The sequence below is a fragment of the Coccinella septempunctata genome, chromosome 7 (assembly GCF_907165205.1).
Source record: "Coccinella septempunctata chromosome 7, icCocSept1.1, whole genome shotgun sequence".
Lineage (NCBI taxonomy): Eukaryota > Metazoa > Arthropoda > Insecta > Coleoptera > Coccinellidae > Coccinella > Coccinella septempunctata.
The window spans coordinates 26,825,409-26,843,148 of NC_058195.1; the positions used below are offsets into that span (position 1 = coordinate 26,825,409).

The window sequence follows — 17,740 nt, forward strand, 5'->3', positions numbered from 1 at the left end:
TATTATTCACCGATGCTAATTCCATCATCACAACCGATTGCGCACAATTTACTAAAATATTATCCAATATTCCAGATGTACTACAGTTTTTTCCACTGTCTACTGGAATAATATTTGAATTTCTGCCTTTCCTACAATTCAAATGATATAAATGTATATCAACATGAAATCGATATTATTGAACAAACCTATGTTTAGCTATAGCTGAATCTGGCAAAGCTTGAATGAAGTAGTTCAATACTTCCATTTCATCTACGGACAGAGGAGATGATATAATTTTGTCCTTTAAGCATGGCATATCCTTTAGAGGAACTGCTTTGTACCGTTCTCTGATGCTGGGTCTCTGACCATACACACTTCAAATCGGTTTTTGAAACGACCTCAAGATCAGACAGCTGTTCCCTAAAAAAAGAAAAAACCAAGCAGAAAAAAGAAAGGGACTATAAGTTTTGTTGATTATATTCAGTTCAATTAATTTGGCACGATTCCGCCTTCTAGAAATAGAAACATTATACACCTAGATAGTTTTATTAAAACTGCAGTAATATGTTTGCATTTCCCTCCTGCTCCTGCTTTACAGGAACAAATCATTTTTTTATTTTAACCGTATCATTTTCAAGCATGAAAGAAATTTGTTGGGGTTCTGCGTTGAGCGCACTTGATTGCAGACAAAGGGCACATATGTCTAAAGTGTTGAGGCTGCTACTCGTTTTACCACACATAATTATGTGTTCTGCACCTCTTCACCTTCAACAAGAGTCCTTGAATTGCTCGTTGAGGCGCAAATATATTCTAAAAGCTCAAGCAAACTCAACCTATTGTTCATTTCAACACAAGAACTGAAAATAATATAAAAATTATTGCTCAGGAAGGATCTAAACTAAAAGTTCCTACGTACCTGATCTGATCTGATATAAGATGTTTCAAAGAATTTTTTAAATAATTCAACTAGGAAATACACGAATCTTTAGGATCTTTGAAAGCTTTCACTGCTATTTGCACGAATTAACACAAATAAACACTGAGGAAAGGTTAATCAATGATAAACAGCTGTTTGTTGTACTAACTTAGACTAGTTCAAACTTTTACCACCGTGGCGCTGGCATCTACGCAGAAGTTCCCAATTGTGTCAATAGTTTCAATGAATTCTCTTCTAACAATTTCCCGATGGCGCGACTTAGAAAGAAAAGCTGAAATCAGTTTCTTATCCTTCTCCGCTTTCTTTCCTGTATCATACATATCCTGCAATCGTGTAAACAATAATTCTGATTTCTTCTCCAAAATGATCAATCGATTTTCCGGTTTCAATTCCATTTTTAATATTCGAATATATCAAATATTGAGTTGAATCTCATATAAATTCTACTAGAATAACAGTTCTCAATTGGAAACTTATTATAATTTCGACGAATGTGAAATATAAACAAAATTCAGAAATAAATAATGCTTTCTTTTCACAAAACTGCGCGACAGATGTTCAACATGCAAAGTTCAACGACCTAGCAATTGTGGAAACTGAATTCGAAATCATGAAATAATGCGTTTATTATCGGAGTATTTGTGAACTGAAGCGATAAGATGAAATGAAAAACTGATAGAAATACGAATGAAAATGTCAATATTCGGCCCGATTTGGACCACTTTTATGTTTATGTATGTAATTGAAGGACCACCTTTTATGTATTTTATAAAAAGAAATATTAGAACTGAAAAGGACTCACCCTTTTTTTTACAATGTTCGTCCTAAATATTGTTGTTTTCTTAGGTAGCGGAAAGTTAATGGAAAAAAGGGAAAGATAACACTCCTAAGCTGAACGAACACTGGCTTTGGTAATTATGGCACTAATTCAAGCGGACAGATTCATTCGCAGCGAAATATTCAAAAATAAAACTTAACAAAGAGCTGCAACATGTGGATCAGACCACCATCGTATTAGAGCAAAAATTTGCATACCATATACTCATCGAATACAAACGGAGGATCGAGAACACAAGGAAAATATGGAAGAGGTAAAATTGGAGACATACAACGTAGATAGCTTCATACACGAAAGTACACAGGATCTTTTTGAAAGAAGATTGGATAGAAAACTAGATGAAAACTTGGAGACAATAGAAGATACATATAACAACATAATTAGTAGCTTACACGAAACAGCTAGAGAAACGCTAGGTATAAAAGGAAGGAGGAAAAGTACGAAAGTGTGGTGGAGTGAAGAAGTGAATGAGGCGGTAAACGAGAAGAAGAAACTCTATTTGAGATGGATTGGTTCGGGAAAGGCGGAAGACAAAGACAACTTTATGGAAGCAAAGAGAGTATGCCGAAACAAAGTCAACGCTGCGAAAAATAAAACATGGGATAAAAAATTCAAAGAGATAGATACATATATTTGAGGACGACAGTGTACGGAAGCCTGGAAGTTCATAAATGCCATAAGAAGACCCGTCAAAAGTGAGGTGAAGTTGGATCCAATAAAATCAAAGGAATGGATAAACTACTATAAGAGATTGTTGACTGAGGATAGGCATGAGTTTACAATGGACAACGAAAGATCCAACATAGAGATAGAGGGAGAACAGATAAATCTCACACAGGAAAGGCTGGAAAAGGCAATAAGGTCTTCAAAAAACGGTAAAGCAAGTGGGCCGGAGGGAATAGCTGCAGAATTAGTGAAGAATGGTAAGAAAACTTTATAGGATGATTACGAAGAATTTCAATTATTATCTGAACGGTAGTCCAATACCTGAGGAATGGAAGGTGGCACAAATTCATTCTATCTATAAGAAAGGAGACAGAAAAAATTGTGAGAATTACAGAGGGATTTCTGTTACTAGTACTATGAGCAGGCTGTACGGAAGAATCCTTCGAGATATGATCGAAGAGGAATACGCGCCAAAGGAGGAGGAAGAACAAAGCGGATTCAGAGCAGGTCGGTCATGTTCTGACAATATATTCTGCTTAAAACAAATTATTGAAAAGAAGCTAGCTATTAACAGAGATGTACCTACATATGACCTTTGTGGACTTAAAAAAAGCTTATGATACAGTACCTGTGAAGAAACTGTGGGAGGTATTGGAAACATCAAATATAAGCCATACATTGATTACTGCGTTGAAAAACTTGTACAACAATTCGTACTCTCAAATAAGAATCGGTAGGTATCTAACGAAGAGATTTCGTGTTTCGAAGGGTTTAAGACAGGGATGCTGTATTTCGCCAACGTTATTTAAAATATATGTTTCAGTAGTACTACAGAAATGGAAGAGTAAGGTAGCAAATATGGGAATGAACATAAATGATAACTTTGTGTACAGTTTACAATTTGCCGACGATCAGGTAGTCATTTCTAGAGATAAGTCTGACATGGAATATATGATGAGAAAGCTGATAGAGGAGTATAGAAAGTGGGGATTAGAGGTAAATCTGGAGAAGACGAAATACTTGTGTGTAGGGTCAGAAGAAACAACGAACTTGGATTTGGAAGATATGGGGGAAATTGAAAAATGTAAAGATTATAAGTACTTAGGAGTCAATTTCAACGAGACGGGAACAGATAATAAGGAGATCGAAGGAAGGATAGTTCAAGCAAGGAGAGCGATTGGTAGTTTAAACAGCATCCTATGGAGCAAAGAAATAACTAAAGGTAGGAAATTCAGAATATATGAAACCATAATAAAAAGTAGTCTTCTTTATGGCTCGGAGACATGGAGGATTACAGAGAAGTATATGAGAAAGATCGAGGCAGTTGAGATGGATGCCATGAGAAGAGCATTGAGAATTTCCCGAAGAGATAGAATCCGGAATGAGGTGGTGAAGGAACGAATGGGCATTGAAGGTGAGATACGTGAGGATGTAGAGAGAAGACAACTTAGGTGGTACGGACATGTGAATCGGATGGGGAACGAACGAATACCGAAGCAACTGATGGAATGGCAACCTGTGGAGAAGAGAAAAAGAGGACGCCCAAGAAAGACCTGGAGGGAAGGAGTTAAAAAGGCAATTAGTGCAAGAGAATTGAACGAGGCACTGGTACACAACCGAGAGGAATGGAAGAGGGTTATCGGACAACGTCGCAAAACGTTATAAACCGACATATATATAAAACTTGAATTCAATTCACAAAACTCCGTAAAATAAATCAACATATATGCGTTCATATGCGTTTTTCAACTAACTTCTAATTGCGATACAAGATTAAAACACCTGTCGCAATTTTGTCTTCTATCCTTGTCGCGCATGTACAGGGTGGGCAAATTTCGATGTTTTAGCACTACACCTTTTGAGCCAGAGAAGATAGACAAAATCTGATACCCCATTCTCGTTCTCTTTTTCTGAGAAACTAACAAGAGTAGTAGTCATTTTTGGCCACCTTCTTTTGTTTTCGAGTTATAAGCGAAAATTGGAAAAATGGCGATTTCGAAATAAATTTATATCTCCGCTGATACTGATGATAGAGCTCTGAAATTGAAACATTATACAGGCACTTTTTTAAGTAGAATCCAGTGGCGTGCTTGCCTTTTTAACAGATGTTTAATTACGAAGCTATGACCAAAAGTTATGTTTTTTTAAATGGGAACACCAGATTTCTGTGCAATTTTTTGAAAGCTTAATTTTTACTGATTTCAAAAATATATAACATCATATGGTATGTATTAATATAAATAATAGAAAATGGTCGAAAACCTTTTTTCTCAATGTTTCTATGGTTTCAACTTTTGATGAAAATAGAAAAATGAAGCATCTTATGATTACCGCAGTCTCCTTCTATTAGTTCTTTCATTTCTATGCTTCTAACTCAATTTCTCCAAGATTCAAATTTTGTGAAAATTGGTAGAAGGCATAGAAAGAATGACATTGCCGGAAGAAGACTGCTTTTGTTATGAGAGGCTCTATTTTTCTGTGCTCGTCAAAAGTTGAAACCATAGAAATATTGAGAAAAAAAGTTTTTTGACCATTTTCTATTGTTTATATTGATACAAACCATATGATATTATATATTTTTGAAATCAGTAAAAATCAAGCTTTCAAAAAATTGCACCGAAATCTGGTGTTCCCATTTAAAAAAACATAACTTTGGGTCATAGCTTCGTAATTGAAAATCCTGCTAAAAAGACAAGGACGCCACTGGATTCTACATAAAAAAGTGCCTGTATAATGTTTCAATTTCGGAGCTCTATCGTTAGTATTAGCGGAGATATAAATTTATTTCGAAATCGCCATTTTTCCAATTTTCGCTTATAACTCAAAAACAAAAGAAGGTGGCCAAAAATGACTACTACTCTTGTTAGTTTCTCAGAAAAAGAGACCGAGAATGGGGTATCAGATTTTGTCTATCTCCTCTGGTTTGAAAGCTGTAGTGCTAAAACATCGAAATTTGCCCACCCTGTACATCCAGTAAGTCAAGTCTCAATTAAACGAAGTGTAAAGAAATATGTACGGTTTCGAAAAAATATCTGAACTAAGTCAAGTCTCAATTGAACGAAGTGTGAAGAAATATGTACGGTTCGGAAAAATAATTGAACTAAGTCAAGTCACAATTGAGTGAAAAATATGAACGGTTTCAAAAAAAAAATAAACGGAATTCAGTCAAGTCAAAATTTAAAAGCACCAGTTCACCGGGGTACGCCCTCTATCTCTGTCTCTGTAGTTTGTCTATGATCTCTGTCGGTGTCCTTCGGTCTCTCTCTCTCTCGGTGACTTCAAGATGGCTGACTGTCAAACAGCGGCCACAGAGTCCGGCGGTGAGGTTATTGACGGTTATGGAGAGTAGAGAGAAGGAGAACGATCGACGTACTAAAAATGTGTCCCCGAAAACAAGAAACGTAGGATAGGTGTCGCTGCGATTGCAGCGGGTATCGATAAGGGGTGGGGATTCAAGCGTCAATTTGAAATGAACAGCCTCCATTTCATTTTAGGTTATGTGTCATCGTGGTTTTTCTGATGATTTTTCAAATACTTTCTTCAAATCTATATTAAATATGAGTTCTCTGAATTATATGCAATAAAATGCAAGTCGAAATCAATGAAATTCAAAAGAAATCACTAATCAAAAAAATTGTACCTACTTTTGTTTATCATTGTTTATTGAAAGCAGCTTTGTGTGTTGGTTTACCGTAATCTTCAAAATTATATAAATCCGAAGTACACATCAAGACAACAAAAGGTAGCAGTCTCAGATTTATCACTTAGGTATTAGAGTAGATTCTGTTGCCAATACTCAGCTGAGAACCGATATAAACCCTATATTATGTTATGCCAACAAAATTGTTCAAGAATATTCTCTTCTGAACCATGTAGTTTTATCGGTTAGATATTCTTATTCAGAAGAGTCAACTTCTCACGATGGATGACAATTTCGATTTCGTTTATAATGAATCCATCATCTTTTTGATATCTTCATCGCAAAAGTGCTCTTGACACACAAATTGATTCGGAGTCGATTCTTGAGATGAGGTTTTTTTTCAATTTTCTCTCAAAAATGCTCTCGGAAATTTTATCTCTTCTCCTTTTCTTTCCGATGCCAAAACACTCTTATACTAGCGCACGCTTCAACATTTCACCATGGTCATATGTTGTTCTCTTATCAAAAATCAAAAATAATAATATTCCTATCATCTGTCACCAGGGAAACAGTTCACTCAGCCAACGAGCCAACTCAAAATTTCGCACTCTCGTGATGGCCAGCGCGCCTGTTGGCAAAAGCATGAACTTACTCTATTGGTACATATTTTAGGGGACAAAAAATCTGTGGTCTCAAAGCAGCGATCGTTCTCCTTCTCTCTACTCTCCATATTGACGGTTATGGAATCCCAACTCTATGCTCGGCGAATCTAACATATAACTTCTAATTCAAACGGTTGGAAATCGGGACGAAATGAGGCGTCTCAATTTCGACGCCTCGGAACTGCAATGGACAGTTCCTGTTTTTAAGTATATGAAACTTTCATATAAAGGCCCCATTTCTACCAAGGTTGGCAATCTATTCCACGAACATGGTATCATAATAGCTTACAGATCTTCCAATACCTTTTCATGAACTTTTTAGGGTTTTCACTCCCAATCTCTGAAACAAAATCAATTAAAAATGAAATCAACGATTTGCTCCTGCGTAAATTCTTGCACTAATTTGTCAGGAGCAAATCAACTAGAAAAAATTGTTGCCTGACAATGAACTCAAAATAAATAACGTTGAAATTATAATTCTTCGTAACGTTTCGGAGTCTATATCAGACTCCTTCATCAGACGGAAAAATCTACTCTTGAAAATCTTCTGAATTGTCGCTTTTTGTCTGACATTAATTGTCAACACACAGAAACAGAGACTGCACAGAAACGTTGATTCATTTAATTTTGAAATTACCGGATGACAGCTCCTTCTTTAGTAAATTGATCCAAATATGATCTATTCCTATCGAACAATTTGCCAAATTATTATCTTGATCTAATAGAATACACGTAGACTCTTTAATTTTTCGTTTAAAATGGTCTGGTTCTGTCATTAAAATTTTAGTGTTGTCCCAATCCATCATGTGGTCTCCCGTATTAGAACAAATGTGATCTGCGATTTGTGATCGATTAATTTCTCAATTTTTAATATTATTTTTATGTTCGCGTTTTCTTATTTCTAGAGGTCTGGACGTTTCACCTGTATAAGTTTTACCACAAATACAGGGTATGTTGTAAATACAATTTTTTGATTTTTGTTTTTCGTTCAAAGGTTTAGTCTTTGTTAATATAGATCTTAAATCATTTTGCGTTTTAAAAACAGTTCGTATGTTGAACTTCGAACCGATTCTTCTCATTTTTCTGAAAGGCCATTAACATAAGGAATTACATTCAATAAATTTGGTTGTTCTTGACGGTTTGTTGGTTGTTCCTGATCATTATTACGATTTTGGTTAGTCATTTTTCTCTCTAAATTTAATATTGTTTTTTCAATAAAATTTTTTGGGTATTGATTACCCTAAGAAAATGTTTAATGAAGTCAACTTCATTATTTCTAATTTCGGGTGTAGATGAAATTAAATTAGCTCTATCAAAAAGTGTTTTAATGATACCTCTTTTGACACTTACTTGGTGATTGGAATAAAAATTCAAATATCTATTAGTATGTGTCTTTTTTCGGTATACGCTCGTTTCAAAATAATTCGAAAACTTTTTTATTGAAACATCTAGGAATGAAATTTTGTTATCCTGTTCTAATTCCATTGTAAATTTTATTGTAGGTTCTTTGTTGTTGATATGATCAAAAAAATTCTCTAGTTCATCTCTACCATGTTGCCAAATCACAAAAATATCGTCTACATATCGCCACCAAGTCTTTGGTTTTAGTGGGTATGTGTCTATATATTTTTGTTCGAAAGATTTCATGAATATGTTACTCATTACTGGTGATAAAGGAGAACCCATAGCCATACCAAATTTTTGTTTATAGAAAACATCATCTAATTGAAAATATGTGGAATTCAGGCAAACTTCTAATATCTCCATTATATCATCAATAGTCAATTTCGAATTTTCATAAATGGTTCTATCATTAATCAATTTTGTTCTCACTATTTCAAGAGTTTTATCAACTGGAACATTTGGAAAAAGATTTACTACATCAAAACTTACTAAGATGTCTGTTGCATTTAAATTAGAATTTCTTAATTTTTCAAGAAAGTGTTGAGTATTTTTCAAAAAACTAGTTGATTTTCCTGTTAATGGGTTCAAAAATTGTAATATATATTCAGCAAAATTTTGACAGGGGGATCCGAGTGAACTTACTATTGGTCTCAAAGGAATAAGAGGTTTATGTATTTTAGGTAGGCCGTATAAATGTGGGGGTTTGCTATAAGATGGTGTGATAAATTTCTTTTGAGCATATGTGAATTTTTTGGAATTTTTTGAAATAATTTTCTTCACTTTATTCTCTGTGAGAGAAGTTGGATCTTTTTTGATTTTGGAATATTTATCGGTATCATCAACAATTTCTAAAAGTTTTCTTTTATATTCATCTGAATCCATAATAACTGTTGCATTTCCTTTGTCGGCAGGTAGAATTTTAATGTTATTATCATTTTTCAATGAAGTTATAGTTTTATTCTCAATTTTATTTAGATTTGGTTTTATTTTAAAAGGTTTATCAAGTAACAATTTATTTAGTACTCTAAATTCATTCGATTTATCAAGCGGAAGTTTTTGGGCTGTTTTTTCAATAGCTGTAATTATATCTAATGTTGGAATGTTTTTTGGAGTTATAGCAAAATTGAGTCCTTTTGATAATATTAATTTTTCATTTTCATTCAAATTTCGTGAAGATAAGTTGATTACCGTTTTATTAATGAAGTTGTTACTGATTTTTGTATTGTTGAATTTTTGTTGGTTTTCTTCCATTAGTATATTAAATTTTTTGAAATTAGATCGTTTGCTCTTCTCATATTCATGGAAATACGAAATATTCACACAATGTAAAATATGTTCAAAGTCTTCCTTTGAAAGGTTACGGAAAATTTCTTCTTCTAACCTTAATATATTTTGTTGAAATCTTACCTTATTATATCTGAGAAAATTTATTCTTTCTCTTACCAACGCATAACCAAACCTGTTTTTAATCTTTTCCGAACCATTACTCCGAAATGGTAGCCTAATTCTCAGGAATTTTGGAATCAATCTATTATCTCTGCATCTACACATGAAGGTGAGACTGTTTTCCGTGTGGGATAGTTTTCTGTACAATTCTTCCAATTTTTTAAAACTTGAAATAGAAAAAGGCCCATACCTTTCTTTCAGATATCGATTGAAATTTATTTAGTTTTAGAAAATTGAAAGAATTGTACAAAAAACTATCCCACACGGAAAACAGTCTCACCTTCATGTGTAGATGCAGAGATAATAGATTGATTCCAAAATTCCTGAGAATTAGGCTACCATTTCGGAGTAATGGTTCGGAAAAGATTAAAAACAGGTTTGGTTATGCGTTGGTAAGAGAAAGAATAAATTTTCTCAGATATAATAAGGTAAGATTTCAACAAAATATATTAAGGTTAGAAGAAGAAATTTTCCGTAACCTTTCAAAGGAAGACTTTGAACATATTTTACATTGTGTGAATATTTCGTATTTCCATGAATATGAGAAGAGCAAACGATCTAATTTCAAAAAATTTAATATACTAATGGAAGAAAACCAACAAAAATTCAACAATACAAAAATCAGTAACAACTTCATTAATAAAACGGTAATCAACTTATCTTCACGAAATTTGAATGAAAATGAAAAATTAATATTATCAAAAGGACTCAATTTTGCTATAACTCCAAAAAACATTCCAACATTAGATATAATTACAGCTATTGAAAAAACAGCCCAAAAACTTCCGCTTGATAAATCGAATGAATTTAGAGTACTAAATAAATTGTTACTTGATAAACCTTTTAAAATAAAACCAAATCTAAATAAAATTGAGAATAAAACTATAACTTCATTGAAAAATGATAATAACATTAAAATTCTACCTGCCGACAAAGGAAATGCAACAGTTATTTTGGATTCAGATGAATATAAAAGAAAACTTTTAGAAATTGTTGATGATACCGATAAATATTCCAAAATCAAAAAAGATCCAACTTCTCTCACAGAGAATAAAGTGAAGAAAATTATTTCAAAAAATTCCAAAAAATTCACATATGCTCAAAAGAAATTTATCACACCATCTTATAGCAAACCCCCACATTTATACGGCCTACCTAAAATACATAAACCTCTTATTCCTTTGAGACCAATAGTAAGTTCACTCGGATCCCCCTGTCAAAATTTTGCTAAATATATATTACAATTTTTGAACCCATTAACAGGAAAATCAACTAGTTTTTTGAAAAATACTCAACACTTTCTTGAAAAATTAAGAAATTCTAATTTAAATGCAACAGACATCTTAGTAAGTTTTGATGTAGTAAATCTTTTTCCAAATGTTCCAGTTGATAAAACTCTTGAAATAGTGAGAACAAAATTGATTAATGATAGAACCATTTATGAAAATTCGAAATTGACTATTGATGATATAATGGAGATATTAGAAGTTTGCCTGAATTCCACATATTTTCAATTAGATGATGTTTTCTATAAACAAAAATTTGGTATGGCTATGGGTTCTCCTTTATCACCAGTAATGAGTAACATATTCATGGAATCTTTCGAACAAAAATATATAGACACATACCCACTAAAACCAAAGACTTGGTGGCGATATGTAGACGATATTTTTGTGATTTGGCAACATGGTAGAGATGAACTAGAGAATTTTTTTGATCATATCAACAACAAAGAACCTACAATAAAATTTACAATGGAATTAGAACAGGATAACAAAATTTCATTCCTAGATGTTTCAATAAAAAAGTTTTCGAATTATTTTGAAACGAGCGTATACCGAAAAAAGACACATACTAATAGATATTTGAATTTTTATTCCAATCACCAAGTAAGTGTCAAAAGAGGTATCATTAAAACACTTTTTGATAGAGCTAATTTAATTTCATCTACACCCGAAATTAGAAATAATGAAGTTGACTTCATTAAACATTTTCTTAGGGTAATCAATACCCAAAAAATTTTATTGAAAAAACAATATTAAATTTAGAGAGAAAAATGACTAACCAAAATCGTAATAATGATCAGGAACAACCAACAAACCGTCAAGAACAACCAAATTTATTGAATGTAATTCCTTATGTTAATGGCCTTTCAGAAAAAATAAGAAGAATCGGTTCGAAGTTCAACATACGAACCCTTTTTAAAACGCAAAATGATTTAAGATCTATATTAACAAAGACTAAACCTTTGAACGAAAAACAAAAATCAAAAAATTGTATTTACAACATACCCTGTATTTGTGGTAAAACTTATACAGGTGAAACGTCCAGACCTCTAGAAATAAGAAAACGCGAACATAAAAATAATATTAAAAATAGAGAAATTAATCGATCACAAATCGCAGATCACATTTGTTCTAATACGGGAGACCACATGATGGATTGGGACAACACTAAAATTTTAATGACAGAACCAGACCATTTTAAACGAAAAATTAAAGAGTCTACGTGTATTCTATTAGATCAAGATAATAATTTGGCAAATTGTTCGATAGGAATAGATCATATTTGGATCAGTTTACTAAAGAAGGAGCTGTCATCCGGTAATTTCAAAATTAAATGAATCAACGTTTCTGTGCAGTCTCTGTTTCTGTGTGTTGACAATTAATGTCAGACAAAAAGCGACAATTCAGAAGATTTTCAAGAGTAGATTTTTCCGTCTGATGAAGGAGTCTGATATAGACTCCGAAACGTTACGAAGAATTATAATTTCAACGTTATTTATTTTGAGTTCATTGTCAGGCAACAATTTTTTCTAGTTAATTTGCTCCTGACAAATTAGTGCAAGAATTTACGCAGGAACAAATCGTTGATTTCATTTTTAATTGATTTTGTTTCAGAGATTGGGAGTGAAAACCCTAAAAAGTTCATGAAGAGATGCAAAATCCTCCCAAAATAAATTTCAATCGATATCTTCCAATACCTTGCATGACATTTTTGTCCACAACAAAGATAAGATTACAACAGAGTGGTGTATACAAATTGAGATGCGGGGATCCAGAGTGTACATTGGTAGAACAGTACGCAATCTACAGCAGCCTATCTCTGAACACCTTGGTAGTCAGAAAAATTAGAGGTGTGATAAATCTGTGTTTGGTAGACACTTGAGATTCTCCAAACATAATTTTGACCTTAATTCTGTTAGGATCTTACATCCCTCTAAATTCGGCCTAAGACAATCTGTGGTGGAAGAAATTGTTTTATATTGCCACATCAATGATAATTCATTGAATACACTCAACGCTTCGTCAACAAACGTTTTCCCACGTCTATTCGATATATTTTCGGAGACGCCTGCATTGGAGGACAAAGCATCCACTGAGCTTGAAGAGTGACTTTCATTTTCCGCCTTGTTCTCTCCCCTCCTATTTGTGATCCTTTTGTGATATTTTTTTAATATTTTTAAAACTTTTTAAAGTATTTTATATTGTTTTGGTTCATTCATATTTATTTCCATTTATTTTTGACATGCATGCTTGTATCGTTCGTTCACCTCTTTTGTTTCGTTTACCGTGCCACCACTGAGCGGATTGATGAGCTTGACCTTGACCGTTTTATTTTAAGAAGTTCTTTTAAAAAATGTGTTTCTCATGCGTGTTGATCCGTACGATGTTATTTGACGTTTCGGGTTTTGTTTTATTTCATTTGCATTTTGAGTTCGAGAAATTGTTTTGAAGAATGCGCCTTGGTCAATTTGGCACAATTGGAGAATTGTTCTGGACTGCTGCACCGTGAGTTGTTGATACCTATTCGTTTGATGTTGCCTTCTCTTGTTGCAGCTGTCTAGGTCTCAGCTCTTGAAAATGATGATGAAAAGTCATCGAAACTAGTCGAGCAGACAGGAGTTTTTAGTATCTAATGAATAGAATCACCAATAATTAGGCTTTTTTTTCTACTTATGCACTCCATACCACTTTCCGAGGCATTCCTTAGCACTAACTGAAAATACACAAAGTGCATAATATTATACTGCCTAAAAATTTCGTCATTTTGTCATACTTATTGTGAAAATGGAGCCATATTCAATTGAAGAGTTCATGGAATATCCTCTTTGCTAAATTCTTGAGTCTGTTTTTTTTTTGACGCTTTCTCTCTTCCTTTTTTTGTGTACACTGATTATGAGAATAAGAAGAAAGGCACTTATAGTTTCTAAGATCAATTAGAATAGGTGAAGTTTTCAGTCACAAAGAACAATAGTATACAATTTATTCAGCAGCAATGTTTTCACCACGAGTTTGAATTTTTCAAATGATTAACATCACGTTGTGTTGTTTACAAGCCTGAGGAAGGGAATAGAATTCCCAAAAAGTTGCTGCTGAATAAATTGTATACTACTGTTTCTTGTGACTGAAACCTTCACCTATGAAAATAAAGTTATGTTTATGTTTGATAAGTAATATATACAAATTAATTCTAATTCTTGAACTATTACAAATACAATTCAATATAATATATTAAATATCATTCAAGAGGTCATAGACTTATTTATCAGGAGGTTTGATATTTTGTCTTGAATTCCTCACCCTCAATTCACAATTACTACCTTCCTGTATCTTGATTTAATCTGTTTTAATATTATTCTTTACCGTATTCTGTGAATCAAATGTGTTTGGATAAATTATGTTAGTATCCAGTTTCTTCATCTGATTATTATGTCTTTTCCAAAATTTTTGTAATTTTCTTAGTTCTATCAAGTACATGCATTAATAATAATAATATAGTAATATTAATAATATAACTTCATTACCCAACAGAAATACTCCCAATTACAGGGTGAATCAAAAACATATTCAACAAAATAAGAAAATTTTCGAGACATATACATATAAAAATAGCAGATATTCTTTGTAATGTACAAACGATGAACAAAAATATGAACAAAAAATCATAACACTTGACCATAACAACTAGGGAAACATATTCATTCTCAGCCCACTTACTTTGGACAGAAGATATGAACAGTCGAGAGCACCGGTCAGCAACTCTCAAGCAAATTTTGCACACTGATTTTTTTTACATACTAGCGTGCGTGAGATCGCTCGACTTAATTTCCGTATTTTTGTTTGAGGAATCGAATGTTAAATATTGGAAAGTGATAGGCTCAAATTTCTGAAACTTGGCACACTATGTAGTGGAAAAATTTCAGTGTTCCCGTTGGTGAAATATTCAATTAACACCATTTAATTATCCGGCGGAACGGAAAGTCAAAACGTTGACGTTGAACAAAAAACTTTTTAACACATACACACTTCCGTCTGAGGTTGGGTTTCCTCGCGCGGGCTGTGTTGCCAGCTTGTGAGTAAAATACGTGAAACTGTGGAGTTCACCGCGGACAAAGTTGCCAGATCGAGTTTCAGATCGGTAGACTTCGGAAAATGCGGTGCAAATGTTGCGATGCGGTGGGTGAAAATAAAACTTTGCATGCGATGTATGCGGAACAATAAACTGCACGAATTGCACAAAATTTACAGCTACTGAGGGAAGAAGCCTGTCACTGAAAGAAAGGAAATTAAAATTCTTCTGTACAAAATGTATGGCGGATACAAACGCAATTATGAATACAAATAGAAAATTTAAAAAGGAAATCGATAAACTTCGGGAAGAAATAAATAAGCTGAGAAATGATGATACATCTCGTGAAGAAATGGAAACAAAAAAAATCCACAAGCAAAGAATCGAATCGCTTGAGCATACCTTAAGGCAGCAGGTAGAATACAAGAAAAATACAGAAGAAGGAAAAGAAAGAATAAGAGCTGAATTAGACATTATCATATCGGATAGGGAAAATTTAAAGGCGGAAAACTTGAAACTCAATGAAATGAATAAATCACTTCAGGATAAATCGAATCAAAACAGTTTAAAACTAAAGAAACAAATTGAAGATATTGAGATGTTAAAAAAGTGAATGAAAATTTAACCAATTGAAAGGGAAAGCTACCTCTGCGCCAGATTTGTTTTCACAAAATCTATATGCTAGATCAGAAGATGTGAATAAAGAATTCGCCTCTATAAAAGAAGAACTGATCGACATGAAGAAGCTCCTAGTCATCCTTGCTTCAGAAAAAAATGCTTCTGAAATAGTAAATGGTAAAAATAGAGAACAACCTACTAGTAAAAAAGCTAAAGATAACATTGCACAGAAATCATCTCAAAATGGTTCGAGAAGTGGATGGAGGCGCTCCACAACAACCAGTATCTCAACATGAACGTAGTGCTAGTCTGACGAACCCTGCTTTTAAATCAACAAACAGAAATACCTATAAGGAAAAACAACAAACGCTACCTACATAAACAAGAGGAGCTGAGATAAATTCAAAAAAAATCAGGCATTCCATTGAGTGGAGATAATGATGATAATTTCCGAAAAGTAACCAGATGAAGTAGAAGTATTATAGGAACTGGACAAGCGAACAAATTCTCAGAGCAGTAACACAGCTTGGGCATGTTCATATATGCAAGATAGACGGAAACGGAATCAATGCATCATCTCAATGAGAATAATTTTAGAGACCTTCAATGCGTGAAATTGGAATCCAAAAGGCCGGAAGAATATTCTTCTTCCAGAGTGAGTGTTCCTCTCAATGAGGTTGAAAAATTTAATAATCCTGAGATAATATTATGGCTAGAAGGTGTCCGTATAACCTCTTTCTTATTCCGACTTCAGAAAAGACAACATCCTTCAAAATAATACATCAGAACGCTCAATCCATAGGAAATTGCTATTTTAAGATACATAATTTCGTCCCTACACAGAGACCACACTTATTTGCAATTACTGAACACTGGAAAACTGCTGATCAATTGTCCAAATGTTGCATTCCAGGCTATGAACTTGCTACAGCTTATTGTCGTACACAAATGCCCATGGTGGTGGTGCCATTTATTGCAGAGATGACGTCAGTTACAGAGTACCAACAGAATTCCTTAAGCTGAGTGTTCCCTTTGTGTTTGAGTGTTCTGCTGTGGAGATCACTTCATGTTAGCTAAAGATTGTTGTTATATGTATATATCATCCATCAACAAATTCAAATTTGAAACAAATACTGAAACAGCCATGTTTGAGTTTGTTAGAAAGATGGTTGACTTCCTTGAGGACGGACATACACCATTTGGAATATTCTTTGATCTATCAGAAGCATTTGATAGTGTAGACTTGTAGACCATGCTAGATTACTGAGTAAGGAAGTTATGGTATAAGGGGAAACCAGCAAAAACTTTTCGAAAGCTCCCTAGGGGAACGCAGGAAGGATAAAGTTGTCAAAGAAGATGGTCGATACTACAGATCTGAGGATGAAATTATCAGAAGAGGAGTAAATAATGTTCAATATTTATGTGAATAATCTACCAACCTTGCTGAGATCGTGATCAAGGCGAAGCAGGCGAGTGATTCCTTCAGAGTGTGGTGTGATGAAAACGGTCTAATGATGAACACGGACAAGACAAAGTGCATTATTTTTGGTGCAGAACGTTTGAGTGCCCATAGCCTACTAGAAGTTCGAGGCCGTAATGTTAGACGTTGCCGTTGTTACCATCGGAGGGTCACGAAGCACGGACAGATAGAGAGAGAGAGTGCACGGATTTGATAGGCAACTTCAACAGTTTTCGATTTGATTCCGATTTGCTTTCAATTCACTTCAAAATTAAGAACTGTAGGGAAGAAAACAATACAGCATTTAGTTTATTTGCGATCAGTTTCATAATGTTTTATCGCAAATAATCCAGAACTCACCACGAGGAGGTAGCTGTAGTATTGAGTTCCACAAGATTACAATCAGAATATAAGTATTATTCGATATTCTGGGGCATTAAAACTGAATCGAGCATGCGATTAAAATAAAATCATTTCTAAAAATAGAATAAAATGAATATGATTTGCCCTCGAAAACGATTAATTACGCTCTGACTGCTCATCTTAAAACTTAAAATAAATTCTTTAAAACAGAAAATCAACAAAAATAAACTCCAAATAAATAACGGTAAAACCAAACTTAAAATAGATTATATTAAACAAAAAATCAACTCTGAATAAATAAAAAAAAATTGATTACTAACGACTGAAAGTTAGCAATTTTCTGTCAGAAAGAGCAGTTCTTGGGATTCTATCA

The 17,740-nt window shown here is 33.5% G+C and overlaps 1 protein-coding gene and 1 long non-coding RNA gene across 5 annotated transcripts in view; one reads left to right on the forward strand and one right to left on the reverse strand.

Moving 5' to 3' along the window:
• LOC123318010 (eye-specific diacylglycerol kinase) overlaps positions 1-17,740 on the forward strand; it is a 291,641-nt gene that overhangs the window by 167,929 nt on the left and 105,972 nt on the right. The window lies entirely within an intron of this gene.
• LOC123318011 lies at positions 6,799-14,814 on the reverse strand. The gene is made up of 3 exons (XR_006538240.1): positions 14,576-14,814; positions 12,559-13,747; positions 6,799-7,028 (listed from the first exon to the last, which is right to left on the reverse strand). It is a non-coding gene; the product is annotated as an uncharacterized LOC123318011 (long non-coding RNA).